Source organism: Hippocampus zosterae, chromosome 11 (genome assembly GCF_025434085.1).
Source record: "Hippocampus zosterae strain Florida chromosome 11, ASM2543408v3, whole genome shotgun sequence".
NCBI classification, from domain to species: domain Eukaryota; kingdom Metazoa; phylum Chordata; class Actinopteri; order Syngnathiformes; family Syngnathidae; genus Hippocampus; species Hippocampus zosterae.
Genome location: NC_067461.1, coordinates 22,223,026 through 22,233,433, shown reverse-complemented (window position 1 = coordinate 22,233,433; position 10,408 = coordinate 22,223,026).

Below are 10,408 nucleotides of genomic sequence, written 5' to 3'. Positions count from 1 at the left end.
ATGAATTCAAAACACCCAACTAACATGTTCATAGCCTTCACTATTTCAGCCGAATAATGAACCTCGAAAGAAATACATATGTTACCATTGTGAACCAATTCTTTAGCTGTTTCACACCTTGTACTGTGTGGTACTGTTTATGCAAAATGTAGTTGATGAATGTGGTATAAAACAAATTACTCCCCATACCTCTCAATTGACAAGGCGTATTTCAATTTGTTGTCCCTGAAATTTAAATTACTTTCATATAATTCTTTCGTTGTATATTTATACACATTTTTGACATTATTTAAATTTACAATTAATCTTCATACTAAAGTCCCCAGGAAATAAGTGTGTGATTTGCGAGTACACTAAGGTACATGAATGCGACACTGATGTGTGATTGGTCGGGAAGAGTGATTGGTCAGGAAGAATGCGAACTCGGTCGGTCCATAGTTGGCTCATTCATTGTAAAATCCTGCGCCGACGTCGCCGCCGTATTAAATGTGGCAAAGTGGTATTATAGTGTGTGTGATAACGGCTAAAAATGCACGTTGTTGATTGTCTTTTTACTGCAGGCATCGCTAAGGCGCATGCTGTCTAATCAGTCACATCCGTGGTCGATGTGCCGGCAAAAGAGAATTGCTTACTAACACAAAGTTAATTTATTGACAATATTGAGAGAAAGAAATTGTTATTTTGTGTATATAGGAAGTCCTAAATATTTTTAGTTCAGTTCATGAAAAAACATCACTAAAACAATAGTGTTGTTTTATGGACAGTGTTTAGATGTGGAAATACATTAATGTTATATCAATATGGATGGTATCAGCGAAGTGTTCGTTTTAATAGCACTACATGAGCAGCGACATTTTTTTTCCTCCACGGGATAGAAAATTAATATTAACCCTTTCGGGACACCAGTTAAGACTTTAGACAGCTTATCGCGTTATCGGGTTACATGGGGCATAAAAGGGTTATTGCCATTGAAAAAGTCAGAGACAAAACAGTTTCTACTTCTGAGATGACATGGGGGTGATGTTTAAGGAGGAGATAGGTCCTTCAGTCAACACTTCTCTATGAAAGTAAATTCGTCCTCTTTGTCAGCAGTAACTAACTGCTTGCTCAAAATCTTCTACTCATGAGAGAAAGCTAACATTCGTCCAAAATTGTGTGACAGGTTTTGTAAACACCAAATAAATCGTGTAATAAAAAATTATAACGTTGATCTAAGATGAACTACTCAAGACGTTGATCATTTATGACCTATTATTGATGAATATGTATTCGAAAAGTGAAGGTTTATTTTTTGAGAATGTTAAAGCCAAAATGGCCTCCACTTCTGGAATGGCCCATATACTGTCTGTGCGTTTTTTTACTCACATAGGAATTATCTCACAAAGGAATCAAACACCATTAATTTAAATTGCTTTATTATGTTTCCGCTCTGTTTAATGATCAGAAATTAAGTATCTAAAGAATAAGTGTCATGTGATATGAAATATGTCACAAAGCATGTTTCTCACAGTAAACTTGGTGAAATAAGGCAATTTAGCTGTGTTATGACAACTGTCAATCAATAAACAGTTCTACTGTATAATGTGTTTCAAATGCAGTTTATTTTCCTTTTGATCCAATTATACAGGTTCCTGCTGGAAGTCTTTTGCACATGGCCGACAGGGGCAAACGCGCTTCAAACGGCTGGACGCTGCAAACACAGGAATGAAATAAAGTAAAAAAATGACAAACACACAGCAAACTAAAAAAACAAAACCCCAAAATAACAACAAAATAGAAATAAAAGAAAAAAATTACCATGCAAGTGTGCCAGGCCACAAGAGGGCACCGTAACACAAGTCCTGTGAGACATTTGTTTTGTAGATTGTAATGTTTGCTTCCACTATGCTCTTTCTTACATTTATTAATAATTTATTTTACATTCAGGTGTTTGTTTGTTTTTTGTGTGTGTGTCATTCCCGTGGCTGCAACGTGTGGCCCTTTGCAGTATTTCTTACTTGCAGCATTTTTGTATTGCAGTTGTTTGGTGTTTTTTAGTTTGTATGTGTGTTTCTTCTTCTCTTTTTTTTGTTTTTTGCATAATTTGTTTATTTGCAGCGTGGCGACACAGTGTTGACTGGTTAACACTTCCGCCTTACAGTGCAGAGGTGCAGGATTATATTCCAGGACGCGACCTTCCTGTGTGAAGTTTGCATGTTCTCCCCGTACCTACGTGGGTTTTCTCTGGGTTTTCCGGTTTCCTCCCACAATCCAAAAACATGCATTGTAGGTTAATGGAACACTATAATCAGGGGTGTCAAACTTGTTTCTTGTCACGGGCCAGATTTTAGTCACAGTTTCCCTTGGAGGGCCGTTATTACTGAAACATATGAAGAAGTCAAGGATAACGGTTTATTATTGGTGAAGTTACTGTAATGAGGGGTTTGGTCACAGGAAAATGCTTCCAGTGTCACTCTTATTTATTACAAATGAGAATTGTAAAATTTTGGAGAGATTTTAGCCAACATCGTGAAAGTTGACATCTGTGATTTGCTTTCGCACGCCACAGAAAATGATGTGGCAGGCCAGATCTGGTTCCCGGGCCTTGACTTTGACACCAGTGCTCTAAATGGTCCCCAAGTGTGATTGTGAATGTAAATGGTTGCCTTTGTGTGCCCTGTGATTGGCTGGGAACCAGTTCAGGGCGTACCCTGCTAACTGCCCGAAGACAGCTGGGATAGGTTCCAGCATGCCCGTGACCCTCGTGAGGATAAAGCGTTTCAGATAATGGATGGATGGGTGTTTGCAGCATTCCCGTGTTTGCAGCGTTCGGCCCTTTGCAGCACATTTGACCCTGCCCGCTATTTATGATACAGATGACACAAACACTGCAATTTTCTCTCCGTCTCTGGAAAGTTTTCTACAATTAAGATTAAGAAAACCTTTATTAGTCTCGCAATGGAGAAATTCCAGATTCACAGCAGCAAAGTTATGAAAGGAAGAAGTAGAACAACAAAAAAATAGGAGCTGCTGGAAAGGCAGCCACTCTCGCGGCGCCATTTTGAAGTCAAAAATAACAAAAATAACACAAGACAACACATAGGACAGAGACAGTCGTGCAATCATCACCACTTTTCTGCATACACTTTGTTGTCTGAAGCAGTTATAGATGAAAGAGGAGAGGATCAAAGTGTCCTTTCACCAGTGGATCAGAGACATCATGCTGAAAAATGTGCACACGTCTGCTACAAGCAAAGTTTTGAAAGCAAACACGAAGCTGTAGCGTCCATTGACGAAAAGAGATTAGTTCACTTCTCCTGTCCCACATAATCCGCTTCAAACTCCAAGCCGCGACTCCCAGCTCCAAATCCGCATTGGCACTCCGCGCCAACGCTCCTTTCTTCTCATCGTCGGCTCCTCAAGACCTCCATCCATCCAGCCTCACCAATGAACCTCACCAAGTGTGGGCATTATGATGTGCATGGTAATCAGGGGCCAAGCATGATTCCTGGCACTCCACCCTCTCCGAGTCTAACCTTCCGGTGAGACCACGCCTCCTTCCCCAACGGCTAGTGGGCATTTAGCGGCGTCAGGGGCTCAAGAGCCCCAGCGTTCCAGCCACAGGGCTGTTCTTCTTGCTTATTCTTCTTGTTCTTGTTCTTAATTGGCGGGTGGCAGCTAACATTTGCGGTGCATCACCACCTATTGTGTCGGAGTGTAGCAATACTTGACTGTTGTATATCAAAGTACATACATACGAGGAAAAAAAACAAAAAACACAAAAATTCAAAACTTGTACCTTCTTTCGCTGTCGCCAGTCGACTTCAACATAATCTTACTTGACCATGTTTATTTTGTGTGTGCGCACCAGCGAGCGTGCACAAGAATGACTATGTGCATGTGCAATGTGTGTGTGTGCGTGTGTGTGTGTGTGTGTGTGTGTGTGTCATAAATGTAATTCCGCATTGGTCTGCAATTGTAAAATAAGGCTGTGTGTAGAAAAAAAATATCTAAAACTGCATTTAAGGGTGGCTCAATACTGGCTGGCCATATATGGGCCGGAGTTGAAATTGATTTCTGGCCCAAATACTTCACTCCACAACTGGCCCAATCTGGTTTGCCAGAGTCAAGCCATTTCCTCTTTTGCCATTCCTGGGCCGTGTTCGGCCCACATCCATTGTGCTAGTGCCGACACAAGGCCAGCTGTGCCAGCTTCATGCCTAATGCGGGCCAGATTCTTTTTCTGACTGGGTGGGAAAAGACGGGTGCCATGATTGGATATACAGTAAAAGGAGCTTTCTTGCGATGCTCAGTCAATCACAAGCAATTATAGGGCGCTGTTCACCTCTTTGTGAACAACTACATGAGATAAGAGTGTAACAGTTTCAGGACAACATTCCTCAACGTACAATTGCAAGGAATTTAGGGATTTCTTCATCGCCATAATATCATCAAAAAGTTCAGAGAATCTTGAGAAATCCCTGCATGTAAGCAGCAAGTCCAAAAACCAACATTAAATGCCCCTGACCTTCGATGCCTCTGGATGAAAGACCAACATCGACGTGTAAAGGATATCACTACATGGGCTAAGGAACATAATGTCAGTGAATACCTTTTGGAACTCTATACAGAAGTGCAAACTAAAACTCTATATTTCAAAGCAAAAGCCATTTAACAAGAACACCCAGAAACGCCGCTGGCTTCTCTGGGCCCGAGCTCATCTGAGATGGACTGATGCAAAAGTGTTCTATGGTGTGACAAGTCCATATTTCAAATTGTTTTGGGAAAATGTGGACGCCGTGTCCTCTAAGACAAAGAGGAAATGAACTATGTGGACTGTTTTGACCACAAATTTCAAACACTGGCATCTGATGCAAAGGGGCTATGATAGTGCCAATCATATGGGTAAGTTACACGTCTGTGAAGGCACCATTAATTCATGTTGAAAGGTACAGAGAGGTTTTGAAATCAATCACGAATCAATTTTGTTCTAATAGCATAGTTTTGTCATAAAAGAATGCGGGTTGTGGACTGGCCTGTCTCTAGGCCAGACCTGTCTATCATTGAAAATGTTTGGTGCATTATGAAACGTAAAATATGACAACGAAGACCCCAGACTGTTGACAGCTGAAGCTGTACATCAAGCAGCAATGGAAAAGACTTCAACATACAAAACTTCAACAATTTGTCTCCTCAGTTCCCAAAAGTTTATGAAATGGGAAAATAACATTTGATGGAAAACAGGGTGGCCCGGTTGTCCAGTGGTTAGTGCGCCAACCTCACAGTGGAGAGGTACCGGGCTCAATTCCAGCTCCGGCCTCCCTGTGTGGAGTTTGCATGTTCTCCCCAGGCCTGTGTGGATTTTCTCTTGGTACTCCGGTTTCCTCCCACATTCCAAAAACATGCATGGCAGGCTGATTGAACACTGTAAATCACATATGTCAAAGTGCCGGCCCGCGAGAATGTTTTCAGTAGCCCCTGAGATGATATTGATTTATTATTAGAATCGGCCCGCGGACCGCAGCAAGCCGGGAGCCCGCAGATCTTTCACACGCACCAATACTACATTTCACACAATGCAACGGTGACGCGCCAAACAGTGGCCACTTTATTTCAATATTAGTGCAGCAGTCGTTTGCATAGCAGTGACGTTAACTTGCAGATACCTATAAAAATGGCAAAACGGAAGGTGGACACTGAGAACCGGGGGTTTCAAACAAGGTGGGAGTCGGAGTGCATGTTCATGGACGTAGCTGGAAAACCTGTTATGTCTTCTGTGCGGAGAAAGTGTGGCAGTATTGAAAAGAGTAATCTGAGACGACATCACGAAACGAAACACGCGAACAAAACAAGAATATGGACATGGAGGGGGAGGGGGATTTCATTAAAAACTGTATACTTAAAGTTTGTGCCGAAGTTTGCCCCGAAAAAAAAGCAACTCTTTTTAAACGTGAGCATGAGCAGAAACGCAATTGCTGAGCAAATAGAGCAGTTGTCCATTTATCTAAAAGAGCAGCGTGTGAAAAACTGTAAAGATGTCATCACATATTCCTTGGCTGTGGATGACAACGCTGAGAAGTGTTTGCTTCCATAATAGCTAGAAGAATCAAAGGTGTACTCAACCCAATTATTGATGAGGTTCAATACGGTTTTGAGTAAAAGACACATTTCTAATAATATGAGGCTCGTCCTAGATCTGATTGATTACTCATTCCTCTGCTCTGACAATAGTTACCTCCTATTTCTGGACTTCTAAAAGGCATTTGACACAGTCGAACATGAGTTCATTTTTCGCTGCATGGAGTAATTCGGATTTGGTGATTTCTTTTGTAAAATTGTTAAGACTATGTATGCCAATGGCAATAGCTCAATCAAACTGCGAAATGGCACCTCTCAAAGATTCTCTCTACATCGAGGAGTGCGCCAAGGCTGTCCGGCCTCTTCATTTCTCTTTTTATTGTGTACGCAACTCCTCACCTGTGTCACGTCTCGGACAAGCCGAGTGAAGTCTGGATCCCAAAAAGGTAGACGTAAACAAGGTCTCCGTAACAAAAAATAGGTTTAATGCTTATAATCGCACCGACAAAGAGGTAACATAAAGCGCTGGTCAAAACAAGGACCAGAGAGAACATAAACGAATAACAAAAGGCGCTTGCACAAAGGCAAGGGAGAAAATTAAAGACCGCCAATACAAACTAAAACAATGTATCAAAATACACACGGGCGTAAAGCCAAATCACAAAACCAAAATCGTACTTACAAAAAGCAGGTGTACCGAAATTGCAAAACGCGAAACACGACGAGGTCAATTGCAGAATACTCCATGAGCAGCGAGAATAGCAATACCTAGTGATGGGTCCATGAGGCCTCATGAGGCGTGTCGACACACTGACACACTGTGTTGATACTGTGCTGATACTGTGTCACTGACCACTGCCACCTGCTGGACCTTCAAGATCCCTGCAGCCAACCCACTTAACAGACTGAACTGACTGATAAATTGTTTTGTATATTGAACATATAAAATATACAATTCGGTAATAAATTGGCAAAAGGTGAAGGTAAGATATAAAAAAGGAAAAGAAAATAGTCATCATCACAAATATGTGTTCAAAGGAGTAGAAAGAAGCAAAAAACCTACCCTGAGTCCTACCCCTTCTTATATATGAATTGATCATTTTTCTAAATAGGAAAGAAAGTCTAAATATCAACAAATGCTTTTACCCTTATGTATGCTGTACTAATACATTTTTACAACATTAGATTTGTATATACAGTACATACTCTTTAGAGCACATGTATATGTCGATTTTCTCATATTCATAATGGATGCTACATTTCATTAATATATTAAATAATCTCATCAATGTATTTCTGATGTATTGCTATATTTCATGAGTGTATCAAATTTATCAGCTTAATTCTGATTTGTGTAGTTGTCTTGTACTACTCTCGAATTCATTTTTAATCTCAGCAAGAGAGTTCCTCATTTTACTGGTCCGTTTCAGAATCATTCCACAGATTTACACCTATTACAGATACACTCCTTTGTGTGATGTTCGTTCGTGTTTTGGATTTTTTTTGTATAGATTAGTACCCCCTAAATTATGACAACTTTCTCGAATTTTAAAAAGCTTCTGGATCTTTTGGCAAAGGTTATTATTGTGTGCTTTGTACATTAATTGGGCGATTTTGAAGTCAATCAGGTCATGTGATTTCATTGTTTAATTTGATAAACAGTGGATTTGTGGGTTCCGTCCATTTGGAGCCAGTGATTTTTCCGATTGCTTTGTATTGTAGTTTTAAAACAGTGTTTTACTGGCATTTCCCCATATTCCCACACAATAGGTCAAATATGGAAGTAATAAAAGTATAAGGTGTACAAGGATCTCTTATTCAGCACATCCTTAGTTTTTGGGAGAATCCCTATGGTTTTGGATATTTTACTTTTATTATCTATTATGTAGCTGCCAGCACGGTTTTGCATCTACAACTGTTCCAAAACATTTTCCTAAGGTCATTCATCGATTTGATGATGAAGTATATACAATATCATTCACATCCATGCATTCATTTTGCAACATTCAATGTGTTCAAATAATGTGAAGATCATTTGAATGAGGATGCTTGTGGGCTTTTATTTCACAAATTTTTATTGAGAAAAATAAGATGCTCCAATGTTTTAAACTTCAGCCTGTTGCGTCTTTTACAAGCGATTTCTCCTGCTGTGGAGAACACACGCTCACAAGGGACGGATGAGGCTGGCGTACAAAGGAACTCCTTTGCGAGGTGGGAGAGGTTTGGGAAAGAAGTGTGTTGGTCCTTCCAGTACAGCTGCTTCCTGGAACCTTGATTGTCAAACATGGAGTGGAGAGTCAACCAATAATAATTACTGATTGTATATTAAATCCGCGACCCTAGTGAGGATTAAGCGGTTCGGAAAATGGATGGATGGATGGATGGATGGATGTATATTAAATCATGAACATAGCAACCGTGAAAAGACGAGTGAACGTTTGTATACCTGGCGTAATACTGGGTGTATCGCGAACTTCATTCTCATGCTTGGCCCGATAATGCCTCAACATGGTGGAGGTGCTTCTGTTGGTGTATGACAATTCGACTTGGCAAATTCGACATTTCACCTGTAATGAAATGTGAATAAGAAGTAACTAAGAGTTACCTTGAAATGTATTCGGATTAGAATGGTACAACACATGTCAATAATCTGAGAGGCACTCGGCGAGTGCCTCTCGCCGAGAGGTTCTCGGCGACAGAAGGCGATTTGAATAAATAAATAAATAATACCTTATTCTCCAGGACATCAAAATGGTCCCATGGGGCGGATGATTTGCGTCTCTGCTCCATAATCGGCAAGGAAGGCAAGGCACGAACACGAAGTCTGCACTGACACGAACTTCGACAAGCGAGCGTGAGTGAGGTCTGGCTTGTTTCGGCAAGTGGCATTGTGTCGCCAAACCCACTTCCTTATAAACTGTGCGGCGGGCTTTTGCTGCGTCAACGCCCTCTGCACTGAGTCGACGCCCCCTAGACTAAGTGGCGCAGCCTGTACTGTGCCAAGCAGCCGATGCGGTCTAAACTGCACCGGTGCAGTTCACGTGTCAATTAGCAGCCTGGACTGTGTCAACGCAGCCGGTGTGTCAATTAGAAGCCTGGACTGTGTCAATGCAGTTCACGTGTCAATCACGTGACGTAATGAAGCAGCACATGCATCGACACGTGGTTTGCTCTGTGAGCCCGGCGCATGTGTCAATGCATCGGTGTCGCTGGACCCATCACTAGCAATACCAAAAACAATTCTCCGACACAGGTGCAATGCAGAAGAGACCTTAAATACAGTGTTCACAAATTAAAGATTGGCAGCAGGTGCGTGCCGAAGTCCGCTAATGCCACCTGCTGGCCAGACCAAAACAGGATCATGACAACCTGTCATATCAGAAGAAGTGCCATCCAAGGGATATCTATAGCGGGCAGAGAAATCCTGATTTGTCAGCTTGCAGATGACACTACCTTATTCCTAAAGAACTCCAGCCAAGTCTCTGCTGCGATTAAAACGGTTGAACAGTTCTCAGCGGCCTCTGGTCTCCACCTAAATCTCAACAAATGCGAACTGTTCCCTATCCATGACCGGAATGAGACCTCGATCTGCAACATCCCAATTAACGAAAAAGTTATCTATCTAGGGGTTACAGTTATGAAAAATGAAGCTATGCAATGTACAGCGAACTTTGACCCAATTATTAACAAAACCCAAGCAAAGCTTAACCAGTGGCGAGGTAGAGATCTTTCTTCAAAAGGACGTACGCTACTAACCAAAGCGGAAAGACTGTCACGTCTTACGTACGCAGCAATCGCTTTGCCTGTGAATGAGAACATTTTTAAGAATATCAATAAGATGCTTTTCGACTTCTTGTGGAGGAACAAGACTCATGATGTGAAAAGTTCTGTTGTAAGGAATACCTACGAAACTGGTGGGTTGAACTTCTTGGACTTCTCTACCCTCAATAATACGTTTAAAATCAATTGGATCAAACAATTTTTGGGTAATCCCTCATCGATCTGGAACTTTATACCTAACTATATATTTTCTCAACTTGGTGGTCTTAATTTGGTACTTTTATGTGACTACAAAATAGAAAAAAATCCCTTGGCTTTATCCAATTTCCATAAACAGATACTTTTGGTCTGGTCCTTGATATATAAACATAATTTCTCCTCTCATAAATGCTTTATCTGGAATAATCGTTACATATTATACAAGAATAGATCATTATTTCTACATAATTGGTTCAACAATAAAATAGTCCTGGTCAGTCAACTAATCAATAATCAAGTTTTCCTTTTAAATTACTCAGAATTTTAAAAGAAATTTAATCTACCGGTCATCCCAAAAGAATTTGCTACAGTC